This window comes from Cetorhinus maximus, chromosome 3, assembly GCF_964194155.1.
Source record: "Cetorhinus maximus chromosome 3, sCetMax3.hap1.1, whole genome shotgun sequence".
NCBI lineage: Eukaryota > Metazoa > Chordata > Chondrichthyes > Lamniformes > Cetorhinidae > Cetorhinus > Cetorhinus maximus.
Window position 1 is genome coordinate 194808431 of NC_135881.1, and position 13890 is coordinate 194822320.

General features: G+C 45.4%; 1 protein-coding gene across 1 annotated transcript in view; it reads left to right on the plus strand.

The window, feature by feature from the left end:
• glb1 (galactosidase, beta 1) overlaps positions 1-13890 on the plus strand; it is a 126118-nt gene that overhangs the window by 96971 nt on the left and 15257 nt on the right. The gene's annotated exons all lie outside the window — the stretch shown is intronic.

A 13890-nucleotide genomic window follows, 5' to 3' on the forward strand; every position in this document is an offset into this window, starting at 1 on the left:
CTTAAACTAGACGAATGCCAGACTTCAGCCCAATTAGTCTGTCATTGGATTGGTCAAGTGTCTGTCTTACCAGCTGAAGGCTGGTCCTTAGATTTTTTTAAAATATGTATTTTCATGGGATGTGGGCGTCACTGGCAAGGCCAGCATTTGTTGCCCATCCTTAATTGCCCTTGGGCTTGCTAGGCCATTTTAGAGGGCAGTTAAGAGTCAGCCGCATTGCTCTGGACCTGGAGTCACATGTAAGTCAGACCAGGTAGAAAGGTTAGTGAACCAGATGGATTTTCACGACAATCCGAGATAGTTTCATGGTCGCCATTACTGAGACTAGCTTTCAATTCCAGAATTCTTAATTGAATTTAAATTCCACCAGCTGCATTGGCCTGGGCCGCTGGGCTACTAGTCTAGTGACATTACCTCTGTGCCACTGCTTACCCCACCTCCATCATTGCTACACATTGGGGAGAATTTTCTCCCTGTCAGGGAGGGGGCTGAGCGGGAGCGGGCACGGGCGGGCGCGCAGCCGATCACCGCCCACGATTGGCTGCGCGCCGCCATTTTACGTGGACGGGCCAATTAAGGCCCGCTCAGTGTGGCATGCACCCAGAAGCGCTGAGCGCTCCCTATGCGGGCGGGGGGAGGAGGAGGCTGAGTCAGGGCCTGCTCGCGAAAGAGCGCAGAAATCTCCCTGAGGCACGGAGCTTCTTCAGGGAGTTTAGTTTCATTGTGAAAAAGTGAATAAAAGATCTTTAAAAATTATTCGGACATGTCCCCTCATGTGACAGTGTCGCATGAGCTGGGACATGTCTATGAATCTTATTAAAATTTTTAATTAAAGTTGAAAAACCTTCATGAAACCTCATCCTGCCCGTGGATGAGGTTCCTTGAAAAATGGGAAGGCCGCCTGGGCTCTTCGCCTGCCCCCCGCCGACCTTAAAGTTGGACGGGCAGCCCTGTTAATTGTTTTAATTGCTAGCTAAATGGCCTTAATAGGCCTTTGACAGTTCGGCGGGCGCGCTGGCCGAGCTGAAGATCTGAATGGCACGCGGTGACGTCAGGACGCACACCCGAGGTTACCGCGCGTCACTTTACACGTTGGTGAGTGGGGCCCGCCCCCTGCACGCCAGCCAGAAGATTCATGCCATCGACTTTTTATACTATATAGGACCTTTTGAGGCCACTCCATAGAAATTACGATATGGGAACAGGTAAACAGCCTAAATGCCCCAGTTTGTATTGCTGTTTATTGTTGACATCAGCGATTGTCCTAACCACATGTGGCTGGTCTGTTCCCATACGTCTTTATTCCTTTGGTGTTTAGTGGGTAGTGCATTCATCACTTTTACAGAGGAAAAGGCCCAGCCACTGGAGAGGGCATATAAACCACATCCCCCTCCCCCATCAAATGCAGGGCTATTCCAATGCCCCCCTGACCAGCCTCCCATTGTCCACCCCACCTAAATCTGGAGCTCATCCAAAACTGCTCCCAAGCCTCGTTCACCCATCACCCCTGTGCCACTCCGGCTCCTGGTCTGGCAACGCCTCAATTTTAAAATCCTTTTTCAATTCCCCTCCATGAAAATGTGGCAGGTCGGACAGACAGCTGGACAAGCAACGGGGACCAATGGAATAAAAACCGAAAATGCTGGAAATAAGCAGCAGCACCTATAGAGGGGGAAGCAGAGTTAGTGGGCGGGACTTTCCGGTCCTGCCCGCCCTGGGAAATCTCGCAGGCGGGATGGAAAATTTGACAGCCTAGCAAAAAGGCCCCCTGTTGAAATCGGGCGGGAATTTCCGGCCCCGCGGTGGGCAGGATCGGAAAATCCCGCCAGATGTTTCAGGTTGGTGCACCTTTGTTAGAACTGGAAAAGCTTAAAGATGCAACAGGCTTTAAGAAAGTACAGAGACAGGGAAAGGGGGGAGGGGAAGTAAAGAACCAAAGGGAAGGCCTGTAATAGGGTGGAAGGCAGGAGATATTGAATGACAAAGGGATGGTGGTGCAGGGCAAGAAGAGATGGTAACGGGATAAGTCAGGAGACAGAAACCAGGCCTGGAGGAGCTGTAAATGGAGAAAAGCCGAATTCTTATCAACAGCTGCTAACCAAAACAATGGAGGCAGAGGTTTTGTTCTGAAATCGTCGAGCTCAATGTTAAGTCCAGAGGGCTATAAAGTACCTAATTGAAGGATGAGGTGCTGTGCCACAAGCTTCTGTTTAGCTTCGTAGGAACAGTGTAGAGTGAGAGTGGAGTGAAGAATTAGAATGAAGGGCAATGGAAGCTGTGGCTTGTAGATCAAGAGGAAATGTTCTGAAAAGTGGTCACCCAATTGACATTTGTTCTCCCCAATGTGCAGGAAACTGTATGGTGAGCAGCCAGGACAGAATACTAAATTGAAAGTAGTAAAAGTAAAGCAATGTTTCACCTGGACGGCGGGGAGGGGGGAGGTGAAAGGGCAGGTGTTGCCAATATAGGGGGGGGAAACAACAATTTATAATGTATGTGAAGAGGGTGCTGATTGTTTGGCAAGCGGCGTTGCCATGGAGAATGGTATCCTTGCGAGGTGTCCTGATGAGTGCAAGACGAAAAGCTCAGACATATCTCTTTTTTTTCATGAAATGGTTCATTGTGATATGAAATTGGAGAATGATGGTCATCAATGCCCTAATCTTAAAAAAAAATCAATCACTCCTCTATTTCTCACAGGCCTCAATTGTTTTGCAGATTTATGTTGACCGCTGTTCAACATAAAACCTGTTGTACGCGATAGCCTGTTTCCAGGCGGTGACAGTACCACTACATTTCTGTTAATGAAAAATGTTCACTGGGATCCGAATGGAATTGTCCATGTTTCAATTCTGACCCAAGCTTTAAGCATCTCAGACTGCAACAGATGTCTTTGAGGTTAGAAAATAAAAACCGAAAATGCTGCAAACGCTCAGCAGCTCTGGCAGCACCTGTGGAGAGAGAGAGAGTTATCGTTTGAGGCCTGTATCTTGCATCAGATATTTTTATTTCAGATTTCCAGCACCTGTGTATTTTGCTTTTGTACTTAATGCCTTTGAGTTGGTGGAGGACCTCTCTAATTGTGTAGTTCCGACAAGGTGTTGCACAAGGTGTATGGATCTTTTACGATGGTACATGATCTAGCTTCAGCTCCAATATCGCAAGGGCGCTAATGCACGCCAGTGAGGATATGCTGTGACCAACAGGGTGAGCATCTGAAGCGCCTTGCCAAACAGCCTCGATTCTGTGATGTATTGCAAAATATTGTTTCAGGGATGTTATCTGAGTTTTTCAATCCACATTTGTTCAAAGACGGTGGTCTGATGCCTTTCCGCATTGATTATGCGCTCTCTGTTTCCTGCCTATCAAACGTAATCATTTCTAACATTTAACAATTAGCTGTAACATATGAAGTAGCAATTAATTTTCCCCTTTTCAACATCTTAGGTTCACCAGGCTTCTTTTTGGCTAAGATTGGATAGTTGGTGTGTCAGTGAAATTCCTATTGACAGTAAATACAATGAATAGAAAGTTCTGACTCAAAGCATCAGGTTTAATGACTGGAAGAGGAAAATGTGAAAAGATTCAGTTTGAAACACTTTTTACAGTAGAGTGCAAACTTACAGATTTTATCTGCGCCTTCAAGGTGTTGAGACAGATAACAGGTTTATATGTTGATTTAGTTGATAAGAAATGCGGCTTTTTAAAAGTTCTGCTATGTTTGGGAAAGTTGATGCTGTATTCCGCTTTGGTAGTGTTGAGGTTTTGTATTGCATTCCCTGCAGGTTAACTATTTTTTTTCTGCACTGATCGACAGTGGGGCTCTAGACGGGAAACTTTCAAATCCATAACTCATCTTTAGATTTACAGGAATTCAGAAGCCATTTCAGTTATTTTTCATCAAATGTGTGTTTGCGTAAATCTTCATTTTAGCATAGGAAAGTTACTCACATTTATAAAGCGCCTTTCATTCCCTCAATGTTCCAAAGCATGTGAAGCCCAATTAATTATTTTTTAAACTGCAGTTTTGTTGTGAATAAATGTAGCGGCTGATTTTTACACTAAGTTTCCACAAATGGCAAGGTAATGAATGACCAGCTTATCTATTTTTGGTTATTGTGGTCAGCGTATCGAGCTGTTATTCGAATAGTGCCAGTTTTTATTTTATACTTCACCCTGAGCAAGCAGGTAAGGGCCTCGCTTTCAATGTTGCAAAGTTTAGCCCCCACGATGCCAATTGTTTGTCTAGATTCTGCACTCAGGTCATGGAATGTGGGGCTTACATCAATGAACTGCGACTCAAAGCAGGGAGCACTGACACTTAAGTGCCTATCACAGTGCTAGCTAATGAGCCAATTTTTCTCTATTCCACCAGGGCATTGAGCATTGACTGGGCTGACAGCAGGGAGGAATTTTGGGGCAGGCTCTCATATGTATATGCAATCCTCTTGTCTGATTTTCCTTTTTGTAGTCTCCTAAGAAGAGCGTCTACCCCAAAGTTTCCTCGCACTCAGAAATGAGAGCAAAGACACCCAAGTCAGATGACAACCAAGTTAGACACAATGCGGAACTATCCAATGACAATTAAGTCTCAGTGAATGTGGTCATTCTTTTTTTTCCATTTCTCTTTATTACTTATGCTCTCTAGAACCTGGGGACACAGTCTCCGAATAAGGGGCAGGCCATTTAGAACTGAGGTGAGGAGGAATTTCTTCACTCAGAGGGTGGTGAATCTTTGGAACTCTCTGCCCGAGAGAGCTGTGGTGGCTCAGTCATTGAGTATGTGCAAGACTGAGATTGGTAGATTTCTACATATTAAAAACATCAAGGGATACGGGGATAATGCAGGAAAATGGTGTTGAAGTAGAAGATCAGCCCTGATCTTATTGAATGGTGTGGTGGGCTTGAAGGGCTGAATGGCCTCCTCCTCCTATTTCTTATGTTCTTATCACACTATATATTAAGATCTATAATGTCAGGGAAATATTTTTAGAGCAATGCTTTGTTTTAAGATACTTCTTCAGCAACTGATAGTCTAACTACAATATTAAAGAGACAGGAAATCAGCACGGAAAATGGAAACGGTTACAGCCCTGGGGGTGTTGCGGAGGTGGGAGATGGGCATCCAAAGCTCCGATTCAAAGATGCTGCTGCCAAAAGAGACACGAAAGCCTTCAACATCAATCACAACATTGTAGTTCTAGCTGTCGATCGGTTCAAATGGTGACACCAGCTGTGGGCAGGAATTCACCACAGTGACATGTGGTTTCTGTTATGTTTTAATATTGGTATGGTCGATAATTTTTAAAGACTAATCAATACTCGTGGAGGTGATTGAACATTGCAGCTCTCGTTTATTCTACTGCAGTCACAGAACTAACAAAAAAACATGGGTTCTGAAATCCCATAATGCACTGGTTGCAAAGTACAGCAAGCTAAATAAGACATTCAACACATAACATATTCCTCCCCCACCTTATTGCAAATGTCAACTACCAAAATATTTTCTGAACCAGGGAAAGAGGGTAGGTTGCCTCTATGCCCGCTGAACCCATCTCAAGTTTCTGACTTTATAAATTCAGACGCTCAGGAGGTCTCCTCTCCCAGTGTGGTTTACGGCGGACTTCCAGCACTTTGATAGAGCAATGCTCATCGGAGACCGATGGCAACCTAAGACCTGCAGTAGAATCTGAAGCTGTGTCCAATGCAGGTGTAGGGGGGATGACCTCATCTTCAGTTGAGCTAGGGTTGAGGAGGTGAGGCTGGAGTCTGCATTCCTTAACTCGGAGATGGCTCTTCCATAAGAGGTGTATCCTTAGATGGTGCTTTGGTCAGTTGGTCAACATGTCTCCGCCAGGTGAGATCATTCGCAGTTTGGACTGTATACATAACAGGTCCTGTTTGAGCAATCACAGTAGCAGGAAGCCATTTAGCTCCAGTAGCATAGTTAAGAGCTAGAACTGCTTGACCAGAACAGAAAATTCTTGGCTTTGATCTTTGTGCCCTTCTGTCCGCTTCGTTGTGCTGTTGATCTTATACAACTTGTCGTGTTTTTGTTGGTTTCAGCAAGTGTGCAGTTGCCATGGCATTAGTAGGAATGCTGGAGATGCTTTAGTCATAGCATGTGGCGTGCTTCAGTAAGTCAGCAGAAATGCGTCCAGGCGTTTTTGAATGGAGGGACATCCTCATGCCAAACTTAAAGTGTGTTTCATAGTTTGAACAAATCTCTCAGCTAATCCATTGGTGGATGGGTGGTATGGTGCTGAGGTGGTGTGATGAATTCCGTTACTTCTCAAACATTTCTCAAACTCCTGCAAGACAAACTGAGGTCCATTGTCGGTCATGAGTTGTCCTGGTCCCGTAATGGCTGAACATTTCACAGTAGAAGACATCACAGAAACTTCTGGCCATTTGGAATGAGCATCCACAATGACCATGAACATCCTTCAAATGGATCAGCGAAATCTGCCAAGGGTTTTTCGGTCAATCCCATGGATGGAGGGGGGCCAATTGAGGCACGTTTCTCTCACTCTGACATGAAGCACAAGATCTGGCCCTGGCTTCAATGTCTTGGTCCAGGCCAGGAAACCAAAAGTAGCTTCTTTCAATCTCTTTCATGCAAACTATTCCACAGTGTCCAGCATGCAGTTGGTCCAAAACAAAAACAAAAATAGCTGGAAAAACTCAGCAGGTCTGACAGCATCTGTGGAGAGGAATACAGTTAACGTTTTGAGTCCGTATGACTCTTCATCAGAACTAAAGAAAAATAGAAATGAGGTGAAATGTAAGCTGTTTGAGGGGGGTGGGACAGGTGGAGCTGGATAGAGGGCCAGTGATGGGTGGAGGCAAAGAAGAGATTGCGAAAGATGTCATAGACAAAAGGACAAAGAGATGTTGACGGTGGTGATATCAGCTAAAGGATGTGCTAATGGTGACATTAAGGGTAGAAAGCAGGATGAGCAAGTGACAGATAGCCCTAGTGGGGGTGGGGTAGGGGGAAGGGATTGAAATAGGCTAAAAGGTGGAGATAAAACAATGGATGGAAATAAATTTAAAAATAATAATAGAAATAGGTGGGAAAAGAAAAATATATTAAAAAAATATATAAATTATTGGAAAAAAGGGGATCAGAAATGGGGTGGGGATGGAGGAGAGAGTTCATGATTTGAAGTTGTTGAACTCAATGTTAAGTCCGGAAGGCTCTAAAGCGCCTAATCGGAAGATGAGGTGCTGTTCCTCCAGTTTGCGTTGAGCTTCACTGGAACAATGCAGCAGGCCAAGGACGGACATGTGGGAATGAGAGCAGGGTGGAGTGTTGAAATGGCAAGCGACAGGGAGGTCTGGGTCATACTTGCGGACAGACCGAAGGTGTTCCGCAAAGCGGTCACCCAGTCTGCGTTTGGTCTCTCCAATGTAGAGGAGACCGCATTGGGAGCAGCGAATGCAGTAGACTGAATTGAGGAAAGTGCTGCTTCACTTGAAAGGAGTGCTTGGACGGTGAGGAGGGGGGAAGTAAAGGGGCAGGTGTTGCATTTTCTGCGGTTGCATGGGAAGGTGCTGTGGGAGGGGGTTGAGGTGTAGGGGGTGATGGAGGAGTGGACCAGAGGGAACGGTCCCTACGGAATGCCGACAGTGGGGGTGAAGGGAAGATGTGTTTGCTGGTGGCATCATGCTGGAGTTGGCGGAAATGGCGGAGGATGATCCTTTGAATGCGGAGACTGGTGGGGTGATAAGTGAGGACAAGGGGGACCCTATCATGGTTCTGGTAGGGAGAGGAAGGTGTGAGGGCAGATGCGTGGGAGATGGGTCGGACACGGTTGAGGGCCCTGTCAACCGCCATTGGTGGAAAACCTCGGTTAAGGAAGAAGGAAGACATGTCAGAAGAACTATTTTGGAAAGTGGCATCATCAGAACAGATGCGACGGAGGCGAAGGAACTGAGAGAATGAGATGGAGTCCTTACAGGAAGCAGGGTGTGAGGAGCTGTAGTCAAGGTAGCTGCGGGAGTCGGTAAGCTTGTAATGAATATTGGTATTACAAGTCTACCGACTCCCACAGCTACCTCGACTACAGCTCCTCACACCCTGCTTCCCATAAGGAACATCTGTATTCTTTTAGTGGTGTTGGTTGAGGGACAAATACTGCTCTGCTCTTCTTCGTATTTGGTCAACGCATCTTCTACCAGATAGGTAAGATAGAAGGCCTTGGTTTGACATCCCATCCGAAAGACAGCACCCCCAACAAGGCAGCATTCTCTCAGCACTACACTGAAGCATCAGCCTTGGCTTTCTGCTCAAGCCTCTGGAATGGGACTTGAACCCACAACCTCCTGACTCAGATGTGGGAGGGATACCACTGAGATGCAGCTGACAGATGAATAGCAGATGAACCAGGTGTGTGCTGTCATGTGCCAGAACTATTTGCCACGAGAGCAGAGATTTAATGGAGGATGTTAAAATTATGAAGGACTTTGATATTGTGAATAAAGTAAGACCATTTCCTTGTGATGGGAGCCACTGTCAAGGGCTATTCAATTTAAAATTGTCACTGAGAGTGAGGAAACAGGTTAGTAAAAAATAAGTTATGTACAGTGTTGTTGGAGGATGAGGTAGAAACCATTGAACTTTCAAGGGAGAAATGGATAAATATTTGAATGAGAGGAAGATGCAGAGCTATAGAGAGCGTGTGGAGCATTAGGATTATAGTAGAAATGCTCTAGCAAAAGGCCAGAAAAGACGCGATGGGCCTAATGCCATCTCCTATGCTTTCTCTTCAGGTGCCATGCCGGAAAAGGGCATTGGCAACCATGGACTTCCATGGTTATGCTTGGCGAGCACCTTGCGGTGGTTTGCCATTGCCTTCTGCAGGGTCTGGCAAATCAGGAGACTTCCCCACTCTTATTGCCTGCCATAGGCTATATTAGAAGGATTTGCAAATTGATACGTTGATACTCAACACGTTTGGTCACATTATGATCACATCTTCCTTGGCCATCATGCTCCAGAGTGGGATTTGAACCCAGAGCTCCTGGCTCAGAGGTAGGAACACTACCTCCTGCGCCACAAGCCCGCTTGTCCTCCTGAGCTATAAACTCCCAACTTCTTGCCTCTTTTGAATTGCTTCATTAAACCCACCACATTGGCCAGGCTTCCCCCACCTTCATTCAGTTAAACTCGTGACCCTCTGCTGCTGCTTTCTGAAAAAATGCCCTTTGTTTTTCCTCTCTGTGTGAGGCAGCATGAAAAAAAAAAAATCATTTCATTATGAAAAAAGGGCTTATTGTGTTTTTCAAATACTTGGAACTGAATCGGACACCATCTTACCACCTCAGAATATTTGGGTTTCACACATGCCTACAAGGTAACACCTTCTATTTCCACAATTCAGCTCTTACTCAGTAACATCACAAAGCAGACTAATACCATAAAATGACATTCTTGGTGTGAGGTAGTGTCTACCAAGTTTTACTCTTAATATTACAGATCAGTTATCAAATAAGTAGTCAGCTAGCTGGCCAAACTACAATTCCTGTAGTTTGCATGTGTTTTGACTTGCTTTGGTTGCATACCAACAATTGAGGAACAGAACGTGGGAACTCAATGATAGAATAATATATAAATATCACAAAACAAAATCAGAATTACCTGGAAAAACTCAGCAGGTCTGGCAGCATTGGCGGAGAAGAAATCAGTTAACGTTTTGAGCCTTCATGGCCCTTCGGCAGAACTGAAGCATAGTTAGAAGAAGGGAGAAATATAAATTGGTTTAAGGTGGTTGGGGGGTGGGGGGGTGGGTGGTGGGGGGAGAGAGAGACATTGAGGGTGTGGTGATTGTGTGGTTATATAAATATCACCATGGTTTACAATTTCCCACAGTCTGTATAAATACAGAATTATAAGTTTTTGTTTCCAGTAGACAAACCATCCCTTACATCCTCTTGTCTAGTTACGTCTTGTGCAGGTTTACAAGATTTTCTCTTTCTTTAACATATGCAAAAAAACCCACTTAAATCAGTGGAAATCATTTTCAAAATGGAATGGGTGTGCATGCCCAAAATTGGCTGAGGAAAATGGACCTGTGATGGAGGATGCAAAGACACACAGCCGTGGTTAATGGCTGCCAGCCTCCACACCTTTCTGGTCACTGTCTACCAACAGCAACCAGAAGGTTCCATCCCACTGATCTCCCTTGCTTGCATCGAAACTGAAACACTTGCTCCTTTGGAGGTGGGAGGAGATAGTTGGAGACTTTGGGTGAGATTTTTGCGGAGTCGGAAGCAATCCCGGAACCATTTGAAAACGGCGGGCAGGATCTGATTCCGAGACGCACCCTGCACTCCCGACCTAGCTGGTTCCATTTCTGGTGTTGGCATCTCCCAGCTCCTGTCAATTTTCATGGAGCCAGGCCAGCTTCTCTATGACTTGTGGCTCACAGTCCCTCGGAAGAGTCATGAACCATCTTCTGGATTTGGGAACTTTTTGAAATGTAAGGTGAAAAGGTCTTACCCATGTCCCCATGCCAACTCAATGTCAACTGATAGCCCCACCCACACCCATGGCCCCTAATAGCCCCTTTGCCAATTCATGACAACACATGCCCCCACCCACCCCCATGGCCTCTCATACCCTCCATGACAACTCATGGCCTTTCTATGCCCATTCCCCCAGTTTAAACTATGAATGGAACCAATGAACCCTATAGCCCCAATGGCATGTGTGAAACTGCTTAGAAGAAAAAACACTCATTCATAATTTTATCTTAAATCTGTGTCCTCTGGTTACCAACCCTCCTGTCAATGAGAACAGTTTCTCCCTATCTGTGCTATCAAAGCACCTTATAATTTTGAACACCTCTATTATATCTCCCCTTGACCTTCTTAGCTGTAAGTGGAACAATTCTGTGAAATTACATTTGAAGGCCAGAGGCTTGAGTTATAAAGAGAGACTAGAGAAACTAGGGCCTTCTCAATAGCACAAAGAGAGGGGAACCAATAAAAGTGTTCAAAATTATGAAGTGTTTTGATAAGGAAAATAGATAAAATATGTTTCCGCTGGGCTCGGGATTGGGAACAGAAGAGTATGAGGTAAAGTCAACACCAAAAGAATTAGAGCAAGAGAATATGGAAAGCGGTGTCATAATTATTTCTTTCAGAACTGGCACAGGTAACCCCTCATTCTGTGCTGTTAAATTTCAAGATTCTATATATTTAGAAAAACACTTATTGTAATGATACTGGCTGAGTTGCAGTTCTGTTGTGAATTAGTGCTTCTTGCTCATTGGTTCAAACTCCATATAAAACGTAGAACTGATCTTTGAGCCAGGCTTACTGGTCCTCTCCAAGGCTCCACAGTCTGTGATCCCAGAAGGTTACATCAGCATTGTGCCCTCCGGTGCTGATACTACTGGAGATTGAAGGGAGCAGGGGTAGGGCACCTCAATTGTTTGGGCTGGCAGATACCCCTCCCCACCCCCAGCCCGGACTGCCGTGACACATTTCCAGTGCTGACATTGAATTGCACTTTGCCCCGCCCTCCATGCATCTGACTTGTTTTTTTAAAAAAAAATCCAGTCTTTGAGGGCACAGGCCACATCCTCATCCTGGACCTTTCCTCACTATTGGGGCTTACTGGGAGGTCTGGTCATTGAGGCTTCCAGCTCCATGATGAGCCTGTATTGCGCCTAAGAACCAGGAATTTCTGGCACTTGGGTCCCCAATCCTGACTTCGCCCCTGGGGCCACGCCTCAAGCTATTGGCTTTGAGTAGAGTAAGTGGACATTGTGCCATGCTGGGAAACCCTTGGTTCGGCAGCGACCTGCGTGATTAGGTTCCTGGTGTTTGCAAACGTTTCTGAGAGATATGGTAACCCTAAAGAACCTGTCCCTTTGTGAAAATCAACCTGTTGTCTCCTCCCAGACCACGGCCTGCCCCTCTATTTTCAGGGTCTGAGGTAGTCATGCAACAAAACTTGGTAGGCCTAAAGTCACCAGCCATGTCCTGCAACCTTTAGGCCTGCAATAGTAGTTGAATTTCTGCCTCTCACAAGGACACACTGGGGAGCTATAGTAAATACTTGAACACACACACACACACACACACACACACACACACAAATACTGTCAAGTTCAGGTCAAGTCAATCACAGTGGATTTGAGATGCTTTGCAGCTGACCAACACAAGGAGAGGAACATCAGATCCACAATCATGAGCAATATGTGAGGCAGTAGTTTGCGCCACAGAAGATCAGTTGATTTGAATTCCCAATCAACAATGAAAAGAACACTAACATAGACAGCAATACTTGAGCTGAAAACATAAGAGCAAAATGTTGGCTTGGGGGAACTTCTTCACAGAACATGGGGAGATTCGCCAAGACGTTTACCACCATGGTGTTTTTCCCAATCAGGCACATCCTACACATCTACTGATGTGGGTTGAGTCACCAATAAGTTTTAAGGTTCAGATAAAAGAAATGTGGGAGAAAGATTGATTTTTACCAGATCGGGGTAGGGAGCAACCAGCGCAATTCAGTGAGGAAAATGGTCTGGTTAATGGATAGTAATTTGTCTTTTTGAAAGAGGAAAAAATGGGAGAGATCTTTCTCCTCGAGTACCTTCAGGTGCAGCACAGCCGATGGAAGCATTATCTCTGCACCATTGTCTTCAGTCCCTGCCGTGAGTTCCATGCCTTAACTATCGACTGCACTCCTTTCTCAGGCAGCTGTTTGAGGTTGAAGACTGTCCACAACCTTGCATCCATGCCTTTCTTGCTTCTAGACTTGGCTGTTCTAACGCACTCTTGGCCAGTCTCTCACATCTATCCTTTGCGACCTTGAGGTCATCCAAAACACTGCTGCCCATCCTAACTCACACCAAGCCCTGTTCATCCCACCCCTGTGCGCGCTGACCTACATTGGCTCCTGGTTAAGCAACACCTTGATTTTAAAATTCTCATCCTTGTTTTCAAATCCCTCCAACGCCTTGCTCCACCCTATCTCTGAAATTTGTTCCAGCTCCATATCCCTCAGATATTTGTTTTTCTTTGTTCATGAAATATGGACATCTTTGGCTAGGCCAGCATTACCCATCCCTAATTGCCCTTCTTCATTGCTATGAGTCTGGAGTCAAATGTAGGCCAGACCAGGTAAGGACAGCAAATTTCCTTCCCTAAAGGACATTAGTGAACCAGATGGGTTTTTACGACAATTGACAATGGTTTCGTGGTCATCATCAGACTTTTAATTCCAGATTTTTATTGAATTCAAATTCCACCAAATTCGAAGCAGGATTCCCAGAGCGTTATCCTGGGCCTCTGGATTACCAGCCAGGGACAATATCGCTACACCTCACCTCCCCCAACCACTCCTCCAACTGTGGCCTCTTGAGCATTCTCAAATTTATAATTACTCTTCCACAGCCGGTGCCTAACTGCCTAAGCGTCAAGTTCTGGAATTCCCTCCCTAAACACCCCTCCCTCTATACCTCTCTTTCCTCCTTTAACATGGAGGGGTGGGGGGGAGGGGGGGTGCAGTGGCATAGTGGCATTATCATTGGTCTAGTATTCTAGAGACCCAGCGTAATGCTCTTGAGGACCCAGGTTCAAATCCTTCCACGACAGATGGTGAAATTTGAATTCAGTAAAACTCTGGAATTAAAAAGGCTGTCATAAAAGCCCAACTGGTTCACTAATACCCTTTAGGGAAGGAAATCTGCTGTACTTACTTGGTCTGGCCTACATGTGACTCCAGTCCCACAGCAATACAGTTGACTCTTAAATGCCCTCTGAACAAGGGAAATTAGGGATGGGCAATAAATGCTGGCCTAGCCAGCGATGCCCACATCCCACGAATGAATAAAATTAAACATGTTCCAATGTCAAATTTTGTTGGATAAC